General features: G+C 48.5%; 1 protein-coding gene across 1 annotated transcript in view; it reads right to left on the reverse strand.

The window, feature by feature from the left end:
- Positions 1-16,081, reverse strand: part of LOC121439756 (dihydropyrimidinase-related protein 5) — an 81,682-nt gene extending 65,601 nt beyond the window's left edge. Inside the window, exon 1 of the mRNA XM_041640374.1 lies at positions 15,959-16,081. The gene's annotated coding sequence lies outside the window, so the exon portion shown is untranslated. The remainder of the gene's footprint in view (positions 1-15,958) is intronic.
- Positions 16,082-17,530: the final 1,449 nt, after the last annotated feature.

Here is a 17,530-nt window from a genome sequence, read left to right on the forward strand (position 1 = left end):
GGCTACACATTCCTAAATCATCCATGGACCGCACCTTTAACATGGGTGACTGTTACGGACTCCTACCTTAGTAAATAATATTAAAATACGCTCTACCAAATCACTGTGGTCAGAGCTGTGGCTTCAGCATCTGAGTAGACAAACACATGAGCGGGGAACACAGTGCTTGGCACGGGATTCCAAAGCACTCTAAGAGAAACGACATTTCACATCAAAGAGGAAATGATTCATGCAGCCAACGATGGCATAACTTTTCACGAAGGATATTAAGTTTGCATCCCACCTTATAGAACACACCGAGTCGGTCACCTATCTGGACTTTATCTGAAGGTAAAACACTAAACAATACAAATACTAGATGTTGGATGATTCACGAAATGACACACCCAACCAAGGAGCAGAGGAGACTTTCTATCTGAATCTGGAAACCTAAGCCACCAAGGCAGGGCAGCTTTGTGATACCCCGCACAATTAATTTGATGAAGTAGAAGATGTCTCTGACTGTTAGTGGAAACTGTCCACTTGACAGTCTAGAGCAGTGGTTCTCAACCTTCCTAACGTTGCGACCCCTTAATACACTTACTCATGTTGCATTGAGCGCCCCCAACCATAAAGTTACTTTCATTGCTACTCCATAACTGTGATTTTGCTAGTTATGAATCGTAATGTAATATCTGATATGGAGGCTACATGATATGTGATCCCTGTGAACCACAGGTTAAGAACCCCTGGTCACCTGGGAAATGGACCTGTGGGTGATTATCCTGACTCCATTACTGAGGTGGGAGGCCTGGTTCTCTCTGCAGGTGGCTCCATTTCCCTGGGTGGGAAAAGAAACTGAACAGCACACACGCATTTATTGCTCGCTCACTTCTGACGACAGCTGGGATGCGACCAGCCACTTCAAGTTCCAGCAGCCTTGACTTCCCTACCTTGAACTATGAGACAAAGGGAACCGTTTCTCCCCCATCACAGCCACAGGAAAAGAAACCGAGACAGTGCCGCAGAAATCAGCCACTAAATGGGCAGTTAAATGGCTGGGAAAACATGTGCTGTCCATGTGACAACCCTGGGCTCTTAAGTACCAATGGGACCAGCGTGTGGAAACAAGAGAAAGGGCGTGATGCAATGCACGACGGAGCAAACCTAACGGTCTCGCCTTTACAGCGGTCAAGGGCATGCGAGCGGACGGAGCAATGGTGACTCCGACAGTGGCAGGCATTGAGAGTGTGGGTTTGCCGTGAGGACCGCCTCAGTGCTGGCGGAGACTGGAGCGTGATACCTTTCTGGAGAAGTCTGGAAAGATCTCTATTAAGATTTCTGAAAACCGCATGACTCTACTGCTAGGACTTTAAGCACAGAAATGAAGACATCGGAACCTTAGGTGACAGGCACAGGAATGGCCACACCAACACTGCTTGTAGTCAAACACAAACAACTGGAAGCACACGGGATGCCCATCGGTGGGCAGCGGTAGGATGAGCTGCAGCGGTAGGATAAGCTGCAGCGGTCTCCATTCCTTTGAATGTCATCTATGTATGCAAGAGCTCTGCCAGACCAGGCAGGCTGCAGACGTGTATTTCACTGAAATGGAAACCCAATGCAGACACTTGTGAAATCCGCACACAGATGCAAACTGTTCGATTTCACAAATAAACATTGACAAAAATTATCTCCCTCTCTGCCCATATTACATAATAGGGATGTGCATGGTGTGAATAGGACCTGAGACACCCCGCTGGTTACTTCAGGGTGGGCGGTAATGTTTAGTGGTCAAAAGCTCTCTCTCTCTCTCTCTCTCTCTAAAGAAAGATGACGACCATTAAAACAATGGACCCGTGACTGCAGACACGGCTCAGCAGTTAAGAGCATGTACTGAGCTTGCACGTACTGAGTTTGGTTCCCAGCACCCACATGAAGTGGCTCACAACCACCTGTAATTCCAGTTCCAGGGGATCCAACACCCTCTTCTGGCCTCCGCTGGCACCTGTGGTCACATGCACAAACACAGGCATACATACGTAATTTAAAAATAAAAACGAATATGAAGAAACAAAACCTAGAATGGACGAGAATGTGTGCATCTGTATAACGGGTGCATCAGAGATGGTCAGCACACTGCTGAGGGCGGCTAGCCGAGAGCAATTCACTGCCTTCTTGCTTTCTTCCTTTCTCGTGGTGTTTTCTTTCAGTGGTGTTTGGTTGTTTCACTACCCACCCTTGAAAGCCTTTTTGATTTTGTTCAGCAATGCTACATGCTGAGCACAGACTGTGTGTTTTATATGCAGTTATCCGGTCATCTCTGAAAAGGGCTGGTTCCAGGATCCCCCTTTTCCAAGACGCTAAAACCGGAAGATGCTCAAGGAGCTTATTAACAAATGTCGTGCAGTTCTAGAGCATGCTTACACATTCTTCTGCATACTGTAGACACTCTCCGCTGGCAAGATGACTCACCAGGGAAAGGTGCTTGCTGGCAGGGCTGACGACCTGAGTTCAATCCCTCAGATCCACACGGTGGATGAAGAGAGCCAGCTCCTGCAGGTCAGAGGTTGCTCTGACCTCCATAGGCACACTAACAACCCCTTACCCTCCCAGACTAAACAAGTACATAAAGTAAGTATTTTCTAGGTTATTTATAATTCTTTAATATAATTTTAACACCGCCTAAGCAGTTGTTATGTTGTAGGAACGACAGTGACATCTGAACATGTTAATTGGATACAGATGTAATTTTTTCCCCAGATATTTTCCAGTCCACACTTGCTTGAATCCCAGGATGGAGAGGCGCTGCTACAAAGAGCTAACGATACTTAATATCTAGTTCTCACTGCAACCCTGCAACGAAAGAGGCCCATCACGTTCAGAAAAGTTAACTGGCTCGACCCATAACACATACATGATTAATAAACATGGCAAGGCAAGAAGATCTAAGCACAAGGGCACACATGGTGACCCTCAGTATCCTTGAGGGCGGGGTTCAAAGTGGGTACCATGGGATCCCTGCCTTCAAGAATCTCATGACTGCCAGCATTTCAGTCTGGGCTGACTGGGGGAACAGAAGACTGTGTCATAAAAATCTGTGATCACGTGGGTGATAACACTTGGCACTGGGTCCTTGTAAACATTTAGTCATTGACAACTGCTTAGCTTCGAACACAAGAGACCATAAACTACATTCTCCAGGCTCTGGACTCTCTTTTTCCACACAGGGTCTTTCTTGTGGTCCATACACATGATGATATAATTTGTATATCAGAAAATACGCTCTGGTGACCCCAATGTCAGCCTAAATGTAAAACAACACAAAATCACTACAACTTAACTGAAACAAGATTCTATAATCAAGGACAGGCCACTTGTCTCATGCTATTTGTTAGCTTTGGGGGCATAAAAGACCTAACAAAGGTTCCCAAGGGGAAGGCAAATGTGTGATGTTATTTTAAACCAAGTCTACAGGCAATAAACACATTGCATGTATGCACAGGATTTTCTTAAACATACACAGACACTAGAGATATTTTCCAAAAGTGTCCAGGCATTGTCAGTGAGTTTACTTCACAGGAAAAGGAAGGGACTTTCTGAGGACAGTCTAGAGACTCGGGGCAACTACTGAGCTTTAAAGTAAATTAAATCATTTCATCTACATTAATGTAGATGAAGCCAAGGGCTGCTCATGACCCACGTCTCGAGTCCACTCCTCGGGTCTAGCAGTCTTGGACTCTGGAAAGCCGACAGATGCCAGTAAGGAGGAGCCAAGAAAGGAAAATGAAAACGCAACGGCGTGGTCTCAGCTGCCTTTAACCACTCCTGTCTGTTTCCCTCTCTCTGCTGCTCAAGTCCCCTTTCCCAGCCACGCTGATCCCACCAGATCCTCAGATCTGTGGGCACCTCATACCTATCCCTCTGCCTGGAGCCCCTGCCCTACCAAACCCATCCCAACCCCAGTTCGATGATGCTGCACGCTGGATCCCTGCAGTCAAGAAGGTTCTCTCGGTGCCAGCCCGAGAGCCGTGCTATGCATTAGCTATTTGTACACACTGCCAGTCTCTACACAGAAGTCTCTACACAGCTGAGCATCCTCCAGCTGGCCCCTCCACATTCACTTCGTCACTGTTTGGATAGGAAGTGTTCTCTGCAAGAGGTTCACTTGTTGAAGATTTGGGCCCGGAGCAACAAATTGCTCAGTGGTGGAGATTCAGAGAAGTGATTGTACATCAGTGGATATATTCACGCATGGGTTCATAACCTGATGGCATTATTGGTGGAGGGGGGTAGAGATGAGTAGGTGGGCCTGGTTGGAGGAAGAGGACCACCAGGAGCATGTCTTAATGGATGCTCTTATTCACGCCCTTCCTATGTTCTCCGTCTCTCTGAGGAGGTGAGCAGCTTCCCCTGCCTGAGGTCCTGCTGCCAAGATATTCTGTCTCACTGCAAGCCAAAAACAAATGAAGCCAGCCCACCATGAACCCTCTGAAACTGTGAGCCAAAGCCAATCCTTCCCTCTCCAATCTGTTTTCTCGGAGTTTTGCTACAGTGATGGAAACATCACAATCCCCTTTTTCTTTCTGAGATACTTAGATGTTGGCCAGCGTCCCCATCTACCTAAAGAAGAATTCTACTGCAGGATTTGCTCCTGCTCTAGACTGAAAGGGGTCTTGATGTTCTGTGAGCTGTCCTTTTCAGAGTGTGGCACCAGATAACCAGGTTTTTCTCTTCATCTTCTTTTCTTTGGACTGAACCAAGGGCCTCACACATGACAGACGAGCCCTGAGCCACTGAGCAACGGTAGGCTTAGCATCTTGGTGGGCAACTATTTAACAGTATGCCCTTTCCCAAATGTCCTTAATCTTTCTATTAAAGCAACAACAACCACAAAGAAAGAACATATTGTGAACCAGAGTGAAGATATCACATTACTGTTTTTTTTTTTTTTTTAAGTGACTGAAACATGGGGCTTCAATGGTCACAAAAGACCAAGTTCTATAGGGTTCCATTTGTATCAGATACCCAGAATGGGCAATCACATAGACAGGGGTAGCTGAATGGTTGCTACGGGGAGAAGAAGCAGAGAGGAAATGCATGGGAGAAACTGGGAAGCAACTGCTGTTGGGCCTGAGGCTTCTTCCTGGGCAATGAAAGTATTCTAGTATTACATCATGGTGGCGCGTGTGCCCCTCTGAGAACATACTGAACCCCATGGACACAGCTGCACACAGGACAGTTTTATGGCATCCAGATCATGTCTACCTCAAGATAACAAAACAGCCTTTCAATATACTGCTGTTCCAGGCCAGGCCCCGGCTCCAAGGGTATCAGCTTTTTCTTGGCTACCCAGGGCAAACTTTTAAGCAGTAATAGGTAAGCATGGAAGGCCGGGCGATGGTGGCGCACGCCTTTAATCCCAGCACTCGGGAGGCAGAGACAGGCGGATCTCTGTGAGTTCGAGGCCAGCCTGGTCTACAGAGCTAGTTCCAGGACAGGCTCCAAAGCCACAGAGAAACCCTGTCTCAAAAAAACAAAACAAAACAAAAAAAAAAAATAGGTAAGCATGGAAACTCCAGGCTGCCCTAGGAAAATCAAGAAAGTGGGCTCTGAGGCTGGGACGTTCCTCCATAGTAGAATGAAGAGTGAGGTAGGTGGGTGGGTAAGGACCAGGTTTCTCAGGAGGGCAAGGGAAAAGAGGACTGGGGGCAGTGAGTGTCAAGACTGTCAACACTGTCCCTGACCAATGACTGGGCAGCAACAGTGTGATGGGGGCCAAGAACCATCCGGAGCCCAGAGTTAGTCATGGCAAAGGCACTGGGGCACATGGCTGTGACTGAGCAGAAGTGACAGGGAAGCATACGGTGGGCTGACACAGGTGACAGGCTTGGGAGGGACATAATGGGCCTCCCTCCTCCATGCAGCATGTGGGAAAGGGCTAGGCTCCCCAGATGGGTTTCTGAGGAAGATCCTCTGGAGGCGGAGAGTAGGGGAAAGAGACATCTCCTTCCTGGGTGGAGAGAAACCTCCAAGACAATGGGCCAGGTGGCACAGGGAGCTTTGCCAAAAAGAGGACTTAGGATCCCTCAAGTTTACTCAAACAAAACACAGCAAGAGCAACCCAGAACTAACAGAAGCAGGGTTGTGCAGAGTGAAAAGGGCAATACCATACATAGAGTGCTGGCCATGGTCGCCATGCTTCTAGTAGGTTCTTTCTCCCAGCTCCACCCTGACCCTCTGTCATTATGCACCTACATTTTTACACAGTTCAACTTCCCTAACTTACCATCCAGATAATATCATTAGCTCCACTTACAACGCCCCTCTGGCTCTAAGTACCTCATGCCATCGGCCCCTCACCAAACCTGGGAAGCCGATGTTAACAGTCCTTCAGTTCACAAAGAAACAGGCTTAGGGAGATGAACGAGAAGTCCCCATTTCTCTTCCCCATGTGCTAGCTCCTTCCTGGGGATCAGGGCCTGTTGTAGGCACTCAGCAAATACAGGCAGTCCCGAGAGAGGAAGTTCAAGTCCACTTCAACTATGAGCTGAGGAAAGAAAAGTTCTCATTCAAACGCCTGGTTACTAAGCTGTTGCAGATTAGTTGTTGACACTGTGTGAAGATGTGTCACTGTGACTGGTTTAATAGAGAGCTGAATGGCCAATAGCTAGGCAGGAAAAAAAGGCGGAACTTCCGGGGAGAGAGAGGAACTTGGGATGAATCAATCTAGGCGCTCAAGATGCCAGCAAGACACTGAGGAAGTCAGACAAATGGTACAGAGGAGAGGTAACCTAGTCACGCGGCAGAGCTTAGATTAATATAAACAGGTTAATTTAAATTGTAAGAGCTAGTTGGGAATAAGCCTAAACTAAAGGCCAAGTTTTCATATTAATAAGTCTCCCTGTCCTTATTTGAGGGTTGGCGGTCCAAGACAGTCAGGCAAGAAGGTCGAACTACATACAGCAAGCTTAACTCGCCAGGCTGCGCCAGCATTCATTCCTGCTCCTGACTGTGGGCACTGTCTTCTCAGACGCTGTGAATGACCTCAAGCCCAGAACTGTCTCCTCTCTCACAGCAGGGAGGTCCGTTCTCTCTCGGTGGCCAGTACTAGGCACTGCCTGCTAATAAGAGATTGCAACATTAGCGAGAACTTACTGATAAAAACCAGCTTTTTCTTTGGTCCTCTGCCTTCCTAAATTCTTATCACAGGTCTTGAGTGGTTACCTCAGATAATTTTTAAAAAATTTTGTTACTTATTTTTATGTGTATGGGGTTTCATCTATATGTATGGCTGTGCACCACATGCATGAAGTACCTGTGGAGGCCAGAAGCGAGCATAAGATCCCTGGAACTGGAGTTACAGTTATGAGCTGCCATGTGGGTGCTGGGAATTGAACCGGGGTCCTCCAGAAGAGCAACCAGCACTCTTGACTACTGAGCCATCTCTCCAGCGCCACCCCAGACAATTTTATGCTAACTTTCTCACAAACTCTGTGATGACCAACTTGCCAACTAGGTTGTCTAGGATGCATTCTCTGGGGAGGAAGTTCAGGGGCAGAGCCCTGGCCAAGCCTGCACAAAGCATTGGGTTCCCTCTCTAGCACCGAAGAGAAAAATCTCTAATGGCACAGATTTGTAAAGTTGATCACGTAAAGAAACTGACATGTACCTATAACTTCCTACAATTAAGAATCATTGCCGGGCACAGGGATGCACACCTTTAATCCCAGCACTTAGGAGGCAGAGGCAAGTGAGTCTCTGGGTTCAAGGCCAGCCTGGACTACACAGCAAGCTCCAGACCGCCAGGGCAACATAGTGATGCCCTATCTTACAAACAAAAAGAAAACTCCTATCAGTTACTATGGATGAAATCGCACCCCCTGACAGGCTACTCTGGACTCAAGAGACACAGTTACTTTGCTCAAAGATAAAGAATTTGGGGCCAGTGGGATGGCATCAAGGTCCCAGGTACTAAGGCTCACAACCTGAGTTCCATCCTAAGGACCCACAAAGTGGAAGGAGAGAACTAACCCCCATGGACTGTCATTTTTTTAAAGATTTATTTATTTATTATGTATACAACATTCTGCCTCCATGTATGCTCGCACGCCAGAAGAGGGTGCCAGATCTCATTACAGATGGTTGTCAGACACCATGTGGTTGCTGGGAATCGAACTCGGGACCTCTGGAAGTGCTCTTAACCACTGAGCCATCTCTCGAGCCCCTGGATTGTCATTTGATTGTGCAGGTGTACTAAAATGTACACACACACAATTTGAAAAGTTAGAAGAGAGGAGCATGGGGACCTTGGGAGAGGGTTGAAGGGGCGGGGAGAGGCAGGGAGGGGAGCAGAGAAAAATGTAGAGCTCAGTAAAAACCAATAAAAAAAATAAAGATAAGTCAAAGATGGAAAAAAAAGTTAAAAAAAATAAAGTCAGGAGAGTATCGAGTTACCTTGGGAGAAATGTTAATAACTGGAAGCAGGCACAGGGATTTTTGACTATGTATTTGGTCGTCTAATCCTTTGAAGATGATTATTATATGATGTTATGTTTAGCTTGCAAAAACCATCAAGCTATACACTTAGGTGTTTTTCTGAGCATCTACTAGGTTTCACTAAAAAGTTGTGTGTGTGTGTGTGCATATGCGCGCGCACGTGCATGTGTGCATGTGTGTGTGTGCGCACGTGCGTGCGTGTTGGGGGGGCGTGTGAGCACATGCACATGCCTGGAAGTACAGCTCAGTGGTTGAGCACTTGCCAAGCATGCACAAGGTCCTGGGTTCAATCCCTGGCATCAAAATATCTACACACATAAGCAAGCATACATACGTGTTTTTTTCTTTTTTGACGTTTATTTGTTGGGGTGGGGGGGACATGCATGACAAGGCATGACCATGTGGGCTCCAGAGACTGAATTTGGGTTGTCAGGCTTGGCAGCAAGCGCCTTTGCCTGCTGGGCTGTCTCCATGGACCATAAACCATTTGAAAACTATTTGGGTGGGGGAGGAGGGCTACTAGGACTTAAATCAGAGCCTTTTGTATGCTGGACAAGCACTCGACCATTGAGCTATCATCTCAGCCCCCACAAATTTCAAATACATCCTTAGCCACTCTGCCTATCTCTCCCAAAATTGCCATTTTACGTATATGCTTTGCCACGTGGGAACTTGGCAGACCTAAGACAGTCCATGTAACAGCTCTCTGATGGGATGGAATCTGCACATGCTAGAGACAGCTGTTTGATTTTAAAATAAGAGGTGGCATTCGGGCTGTATACCAGAATGGGCAAATCAATCCACGCAGACAGAAGTCTGAACTAGTGAAAATGAGAAAGGAGACAGCTTCGGAATGAATGGAGGGCCTTGCTCTGCAGAAGGACAAAGGGAAAGACAGGACCAGACAAAAGGAAAGAGAATAAAGACCCCAGGCCTGAGAAATCCCTGCAAGCCAATGGCGGATTTGAAATCAACAAAGGAGCAGCCTGGAAATGGACCCGGTGTGACACAGGATGGTGTGACTGAGTGCTGGGCACTGCTAACGTGGGGGACACACAACTAATGCAGCGACAGACCCAAAACTCTCTGCCAAGCCAAGGAAAATGGACAGATGTCGGGGGCGGGAAGTGACAATGCTCAATTCAGAATGCGGAAACGCTCTTTTTTCCCTCCCCACGAGAAACTGGCCATTCACAAAATCTTAACTTCATTTAGCTCAAATGATTGTAAATTTAAATGAGGAGCCAGAGGTCTCAATGGTTGGAAAAATTCCGTGAAATATTATCTAAATCGGTCAGCCAGTTGCTCTTCCAGTACCAGCCGTTATGTGCTTAAGTTTGAGCAGTAGTTTGTGTTGAAAACAGAGGAACAAATAGGAACAAATTGCATTTTAAACATGGTGAGACATACTTCCGGGTAATTTCAGGGCCTACCACTCAATTTGTTACATCTATTCTTGGCTTTCTTTAAAAATCTATTTTATTTTTATTTGTGTGTATGTGCATTTCGATGCTGTTGGAGGCCAAGCAAGGACATCCAATCCCCTGGAGCTGGAGTGATATGGGATTGGAAGTCGCCCTTGAATCTGGTACACTGCCTTAACTCCTGATTCTCTTATCTCTACCTACTAATTGCTGTGATTATAGGTGTGCCACAGTACCCATGAAAATTCTTTAGTCCACTACAAACCTTATACCCAGCTAGTATGTCTTTTCAGTTTGGGGTAGGGTTTAAGCGCATGGAATGTGCAGATTTTGTGTGACTTTGATTAGGCTACCACGTCCTAGTATTGAGTTCAGTTGCCCAGGATGGATGCTGAGGGTGTGCTCATCGGCCATCAGTTGGCTATAAGCAAAGAAAACTTTGAGACTTTCCTCAATAGTGTGAACAGTGTTCATCTCTAATCAGCTGAATAAAGAAAAAAACAGGCTGACATTCCCAGGGAAACCCAAGAAGCGATTTTAGCTTACATCTGGACTATCGGCTCCCATACTTCTAACCCGCCAGCCTGCCCTACGAATGACCAGATGTGCTAGCTCAAGCCAGTCTGACAACACAAGCTCTAAGCAGACTCCTGGGGTTTGAGCACAGACTACAACTTCCTTCTCTGGGTGAGAGAGCCTTCGTATTTCTGGGGTCTCATCCATAAGATGGCAATGACCGGGATCTACTTCTAAATAGAGAAAATGCTCTGAATGTGTTTGGAAAGTCAACAATTCTGAGATCTTTATTTCTTTACATGGGGTGCACATGTGTGTGTGCGCATGTGTGTGTATGCACATGTTTGTGTGGATGTGAACACATACACTTTGGGTGATTATGCATGGGGGTACAGGGGAGACCAGCGGTCACTACTGAGGAGTTCTGCAATGGTTTTCTATCTTATTGTCTGAGACAGAGTCCCATTGAACACGGTTGGCCAATGAGAGCCAACCCGTCTCTGTCTCGACAGATTACAAACTACATCTGGCTTTTACATGGACTCCAAATAAGGCCTTCAGTAGGCACTTTACTGACTGAATCCTCTCCTCAGCCCCAGGAACTATATTTCTTAGCTGGAAACTCAGAGCTATTGTATTCCCAACATTTTACCATGAACTAAGCATGGTCACTCTTCCCGCCTCCTGGGGACAACATCCCTCGGGTACTTGATTGCTCCTTTGGATGGTATGGGAGGCTAAGACAACAGGCTAACCCCATACACAGGGGTGATTCACCAAACCTGAGATCTGTGCACTTCTGGAACCTTCTTAAACTCTCCAAGTTCTCAGCTGCTCAAAACAGTTGTGTGTTAAAGTCATGTTATTCCTGCTATTTTTGAGGGTGGGGCTTCAGAGAGGAGTCCTAACTGCACTCTGGGTTCCCAGTAGTGAAAGTCACAAGGCAGAAGCCTGTCCTGGGGAATAAAAGACCAGACAAGGCTTCAAAATGTTGCTATAGGTTACGGGGGAGAATGCGATGGTGGTGGCAGTGATATCATTTTTATTGGCCACTTGTTAGGTACTAGCCAATGCTCTCAGATCTGCACACCTACTAAACCATCACATCTTCTGGTACACACTGCACCCATCAACTAACTACATTTACTGTATCTGAAAGACAACTCACCTAAGGTTAAGCAGATAGAAAATAGCAGTGGGCCAAGGGTCTGTTCTCCCACTACCTCTGAGCCTAAATTTTAAGTACAGGCCTAAAATATGGAAGGAATAAGGGGACAAATGATTGACAGAAGTCTTTCATAGGTATTAGTGATGCTAAGGGTTGGCCAGTTTATTTTAAATAAGATAAACTTCAAAGACTGAAATGGGACAAATCATAAACATACTTTCCTGAATCTATGTTGCTAAACTGACAGCAACTTTCATACATACATATCAAAGTCCATAAAATTCATACCTCAGCATTGCAACCTTTGTCTTCCTGTAAAAATGCTGAAGCACTCTTAAATGAGTTCTTATTTTCTCACAAGCAGTGCAATAAATCAAATATCTGCTTTCAAAAAAAAAAAAGAGCATGGTGGTGGCACACCTTTAATCCCAGCACTTGGGTGGCAGAAGAGACAAGCAGATCTACATGAGTTTGAGTCAGCCTGGTTTACAAAGTGAGTTCCAGGACAGGCTCCAAAGCTACAGAGAAACCCTGTCTCAAAAAAAAAAAAAATCAATAATAAATAAATAAATGATAGTGAAATACACTTATTTGCTATCATATGGCACCAGTTTCTTTCTACGGTACTTCACATTGACAAGGCATTTTGTAAGATGGCTCTATTGGCTACCATAAACTTATTCTTTTCTGAAACTGAGGTTTATAGAGGAAGGGGGGAAGATACCAGATCCTATCAGAACCTTGGAAATTATTTTTATATGAGAAAGATAGACAGGTTCTCAGCTACTCTAGTCGTACAATTCCAGCTTGCCATCCCTTATTTTTTCTACGTTCTACCTAAAAAGAAAAATATCAAAGAAAAAAGTTTGCCTTTGCCTTGGAGACTTGCCAATGGCGCCGAGCACCTGAATTACTGCTCAGAGGAGCCGAGAGGAGGCAGAAGGAGCGTGGAGACGAGAGAGGCGTAGATATCAAAAATGAAGGCCACTCCAGGTTCCCAAGGCTAATTTTAATTTTGGTTGGCTGTGTAACTCCACCTTGCGTGCGAATTGTTTCCAGAGATAGAAGCATGCGGCACACGGCAATCAAGCAACCACACAGGCTAACACCACAGTGGCCTAAAGGCCACGCTGAAAATTCCTGGGGTCCCTGGGTCAACTACAAAATTGTGTACTTAAATGAAGTCCCTGGTTTCATGGAAATGAGTAAAAAATGGCACCTAGAAGTCCTTTTCTGGGGCCGCCTGTCTCTGTTCTTCCCAGGTTCTATGTTCTACAGCAGCCCCAGCAGAAGCGGGGGTAGGGAATGGGGAGTTAGGGGGACTAGGGTGTGTGTGCTTTCTTTCTCCTCTTTCTTGCAAAAGCCAGCTTAACACACCGACACCCTTATCCACCATCCCCTTCCTGAGGGTGGTGCTGGGTATTCTCATAGAACCAGCCTTCTTGAGAATCCATAGGATTGGCCAGCACGGTGACTCAGGCTTAAGTGTGTGGCACTACAGAGTCTGGAGAATTGCTGCAAGTTTGAAGCCAGCTTGGGCTAAACTGCCTCTAAAAAAACCAAACCAAAACAAACCCCCAAATTCACAGGTTTGTAACAAACAGAGCAAACCAACAAAACGGTCCCTTTCAAAATGTTTTCCTTTTGGGAAGAAAGGGGAAAAAAAGCATTTCTTTCACAATAAAAGCTCTCCATTGTCAGCTTTATGGGTTTGTAATGTTAAAATTCTAGTTTTCATATGCCGGGATGAATGTATTCAGATACAAATACATATTGTGTGTGTGTGTGACTGTGTGTAAGATTTAATAAAACTACAGTAAAAAAATAATCCAGCAGGCAGCATCCCAGCTAGCCTTTGGAGACTAGCTGTAAATTCCGAGAGGCACCACCTCAAATCATCACCTTTTAAAACCAACAAGCTCGGACTTACTGATTTCCTAGTTAGGTTGTTGGGGTTTCAAATGGCCCGGAGGTGGGTGACCATTCCCCTCCACTGTCAGAGAATACTTTAATTCATAGACTGGCTGGGAATGAAAACCCCCAGGTTTCAAGGCTGGGTTAGGAGAGCCAAACAAATTTGATGGCAAACCGAGACAACGTACGTTCTATGTTTTGTCATTTAGTTTTTTTCAATTCTACAATAAAAACATGTCTGGTTCACTTTTTTTTTTTGCAAGTCAGTAATAATTGAACGTTATTCCTAAGATTCACTTTAGCTTATCAGTCACAGAATTAAAACTATAAATAACAGAATTCAGGCTTTTGGCTGTTAGTTCTCATGTCAGGGCGCTACAGCCGACAGGCAAGATGTTTAGCCTGCCAGCAATAGAGAGGGCGTTTAGACTGAAGACCTCGGCGTGTGTTTACTCTCTGCTCATCAGCTTTCCTATGGGCAAACAGCCACTACCTATATGGTATATAGCCATCCCTTAGGTCAGGAGACAATATGCGCATAATCTGCAAGGGATGTCCTCGCTTGGGTGTGGTCACCTGCAAAGCGAAGCTTTGAGTTCCCCCGCGGCAAGTTCTAAAACCCAAGAGCCACACCCTTGACGTGTAACCGCCACCCTAAGGTTTCTCCCCAATTTACCCCGAACCTCACCAGCCCTGAGGGCTCATTTAGGAAGCACAGCAGTCCGAGACTTGGGCTCAGGCGGTCTGGACAAACAAAGACTGTTTTGCACCAGGGCGACCTTCGGCCTCTGGGACTTGCATCTCTGCCATGCTGCTCCACGCCACTATCTAAAGTCGTCAATCGCGTGTGGCGGGGACAGAGACGTGGCAGCCGGAGCGGCACTAGAAGCCGGGGGCGGCGGCTGTCCCCAGGCTCCACAGCCCGGGGAACACATGCGACTCCCACTCAGAATTCCCAGGGGTGCCAGGTGCCCTACGGCAAACCCCAGAGACAGCACGTGCTCTGAGGTTTCTCAGAGAGCGTTTTCTGCACCAGAGCACCTCACACTTGAATTCTAGGGAGGGTGGACATATGCAGGCTATTGTTCTCGGGGTCTCCGGGGCGGGAGACGAACCCCCCCCCCCCCAATCCACCTCCCGGGCAGCATCTGCCGCTGGGCAAAGCCTTTCAGCTAAACGCGAACAGGGTGTGCCGGGGGGCGCTGCGGATTATCATAAAATTCTAAACGAGTCCCCATGGGTTATTCCAAGCTTAGAAACAAAGCTCCTAGCCGAGCCAGCCCAGCCCCGTCGGGGACCCGCCACCGGAGCTCCCTTGCCTAGTCCAAGGACCACGCCCAGCCAGCGTTTTAGGCCGTAGGCGACTGGCCTAGAGCTGAGGGTCTTCAGGCGAAGACATGCCCCTCCTCAACTGCCTGCCCCTCCCCCGACGGAGAGCCCTTCCTTCATGAGGACCCCTCCCCTGCACAGCCTCAGTCCCCTCCCCACGACTGACTACACTACTCGAACCCAGGAGGTCTGCACCCTCCTTCGTCTCTCCTCCCCTCTTCATTCTTCAGACCAGCCTCGCCTCGCGCCACCTGCGCAGAGCTTCAGACCCGTCCCCCCTCCCCACCCACTTCTCAGTCCTTCCCGAGCCACGGCCGCCTCCCTCAGATTCGATCACCTGTCCCCACCCAGCTCCCCAGTTTTCTTTTTGCTCAAATCCAGGCCTCCACCCCCGTTTGTCCCCTTCGCGGTTAGTTTCCAATCAGCTTCCCAGGCCCCGGGGCGTCGACGTCCCTCGCCCACCAAGATCGGTGCTGCGTGGCGGACTTGGCGACAGGGCTCCAGCGGAGGGACCTAGGGCCATGCCGCTAGGGACTGGGCAGATGCAAGAGGCCTTTGTGGTTCCCGCGGGTGCCTCGAAGGCCTCTGCTCTGCTACGGAGCGGGATAGAAGATACAGACGGTCCCCGGGTTTGGTCCAGGTTGGGCGAAAAGAACCAAGGACGTGCATCTAGGCGTTGGGTGGGTACCAGGGACAGTGGCGATCCAGGGATATACCGTGGGGCAGGTCGGTCACTAGAGAAACACTCCCCCGTAATCCCACCCTTTTAGCCATTAACTGTACGTCGACCAGCGACGGCAGCGCGACTAGTGGGTGCTAGGCGTGAACCCCTTCAACTCGGCCGCCTCCTCACCCTAGTTATTTGTAAATCTCTCCAGCACACATTCAACGCTTTAAGGCACCGCAAGGCACCACTCCGAGCTCGGTGGACGTACAAAGAACCTGACTAGCGCCCCCACCTTAGTCCGGATGGCTGCCCCAATCCTAAACATCTCTCTCCGCGCCCGGAGAGCCTAGGCGCATCCCAATTCCCTCCCTTTTGTGCGCTTCGTGGAGAAACAGAGAGAGCGGGATGGATGCACCAGCCCGGGAAGGTTAAGCCCACCACCCTCCCCACGCCATCACCCACTCCTCCAGGATGCTGCAACTGTGCGGGTCCGTCGGTCGGTCTGTGGGTCTCGCCGCGGCGCGGTAGCTGCGGATGCACTGGGCGGGAGCGGCTGCTAGCGCGCTCGCTCGGTGGCCGCCTTGCGCGCTTGGAGCTGGAGTCCCGAGTGGCGAGCGGGGGTGGGGACGAGGGTGGGGGCTGGGAGCCGCCTGGGCCAATCACCGATCCGAGGGCTCCGCCCCAGCCCTCGCCACCTCGCGCTAGCAGGTTAGGGGGGGGAGGCGGGATCAGCAGCGCCCCGCATCCTTCGGGCGGCCGCCGCCTTTGGGACTACAAATCCCGACAGTCCCTGTTGCAGGGCCGGGGTCCGAGAGGGGATAGAGGGCACTGCCCTAGCACCTCTCCAGCCCCCAGCTCTTTAAGTACCATTCTCCGCGTTCCTTTCCGATCCCATGGTAACTAGCGACCCTTCACAAAGCCTGGGCGCTGAGGGTCCCCTGGGAGGGTATGGGGCGGCTCCCGAGGACACACCGCCTCCCCTCCCCCTGCAAGACCCCACCCGAGGGGCTGAAACAATGCGACGGCGGCGGATCTCCGAGGCTGCTGGCCCCCACTTGCGCCACCGGGTTAGCGCCCTACCGAGTCTCACGCTGGCGGGACTGTAGGCTGGAGAGGTCATAGCAAGAAAACTGTTCCCATCGACCACGGGAACAACCACTCTGGGTCGCCTCGGTTCACATCTGCCCACTCTGTTGTCTCTAACCTACAGTTCGTTCCCTGGATGACTACAGTTTTCTCCAGCGCAGCGCCCAGGTTCAAGATGCCTACCCTATTTTTGACAGCTCCTTTTAAAAGATAATGAAATCTCTGCGGAGTGTGTGTGTGTGTGTGTGTGTGTGTGTGTGTGTGTGTGTTAAACTCGGTTCACGTCAGCGTCACCGATTCTTGTTTTATTTCCTGACTGTTGTTTTAAGGGTCTTGTTTTGTAGCCCCCGCTAGCCTAGAACTTGTAGTGATCCTCCTGCCTCCGCCTCCCGAGTGCTGGGATTACAGATGTTTACCACCTTCCCCAGCCCAGTTTCACCTTGTGTACACTTGACTGAACAAAAACCAATCCTGTAAAAAGGAGCCCGGAGGAGGCCCTCTCCCTTAACTAACCTAACGCCCAAGCCTTTCCCTGAGCTCCGCGTTAGTCTGTAGTTGGGGTGACAGCTTAAATATGGCTTTACAATTTGCCTCTTTTCATTTGATGTCACCCCAAAGCTGTTGAGAAACCGTGTTGAAATACAACATCAATCCTGCCCCTCACCCCTCCCTGGATTCCCGGGGATCTCCAACTGCTGTTGAAGAAGAGGCTTCCTTCCAGGGCTTCCCTTAGTTCCGCGGGTGGTGGTGTGGGTGTGAATCCGGCTGCCTTCCTGAGGTGTTTTTCAAAATAGGGATATTTTCAGAGGAAATCGTACTTTATCATTTCGGTTGGAGGGAGCGGGATCCACTGAATTTTAACAAAATATACATCAGCTTGTGAAACCCCAGTCCTCCTAAGTGTGGGGTCCCACTGGGCAATCCATTCTGGATAAATTTAGGGCCACA

The sequence above is a fragment of the Microtus oregoni genome, unplaced genomic scaffold, assembly GCF_018167655.1.
Source record: "Microtus oregoni isolate MIOR12 unplaced genomic scaffold, Mior012 000062F_ref0000492, whole genome shotgun sequence".
NCBI lineage: Eukaryota > Metazoa > Chordata > Mammalia > Rodentia > Cricetidae > Microtus > Microtus oregoni.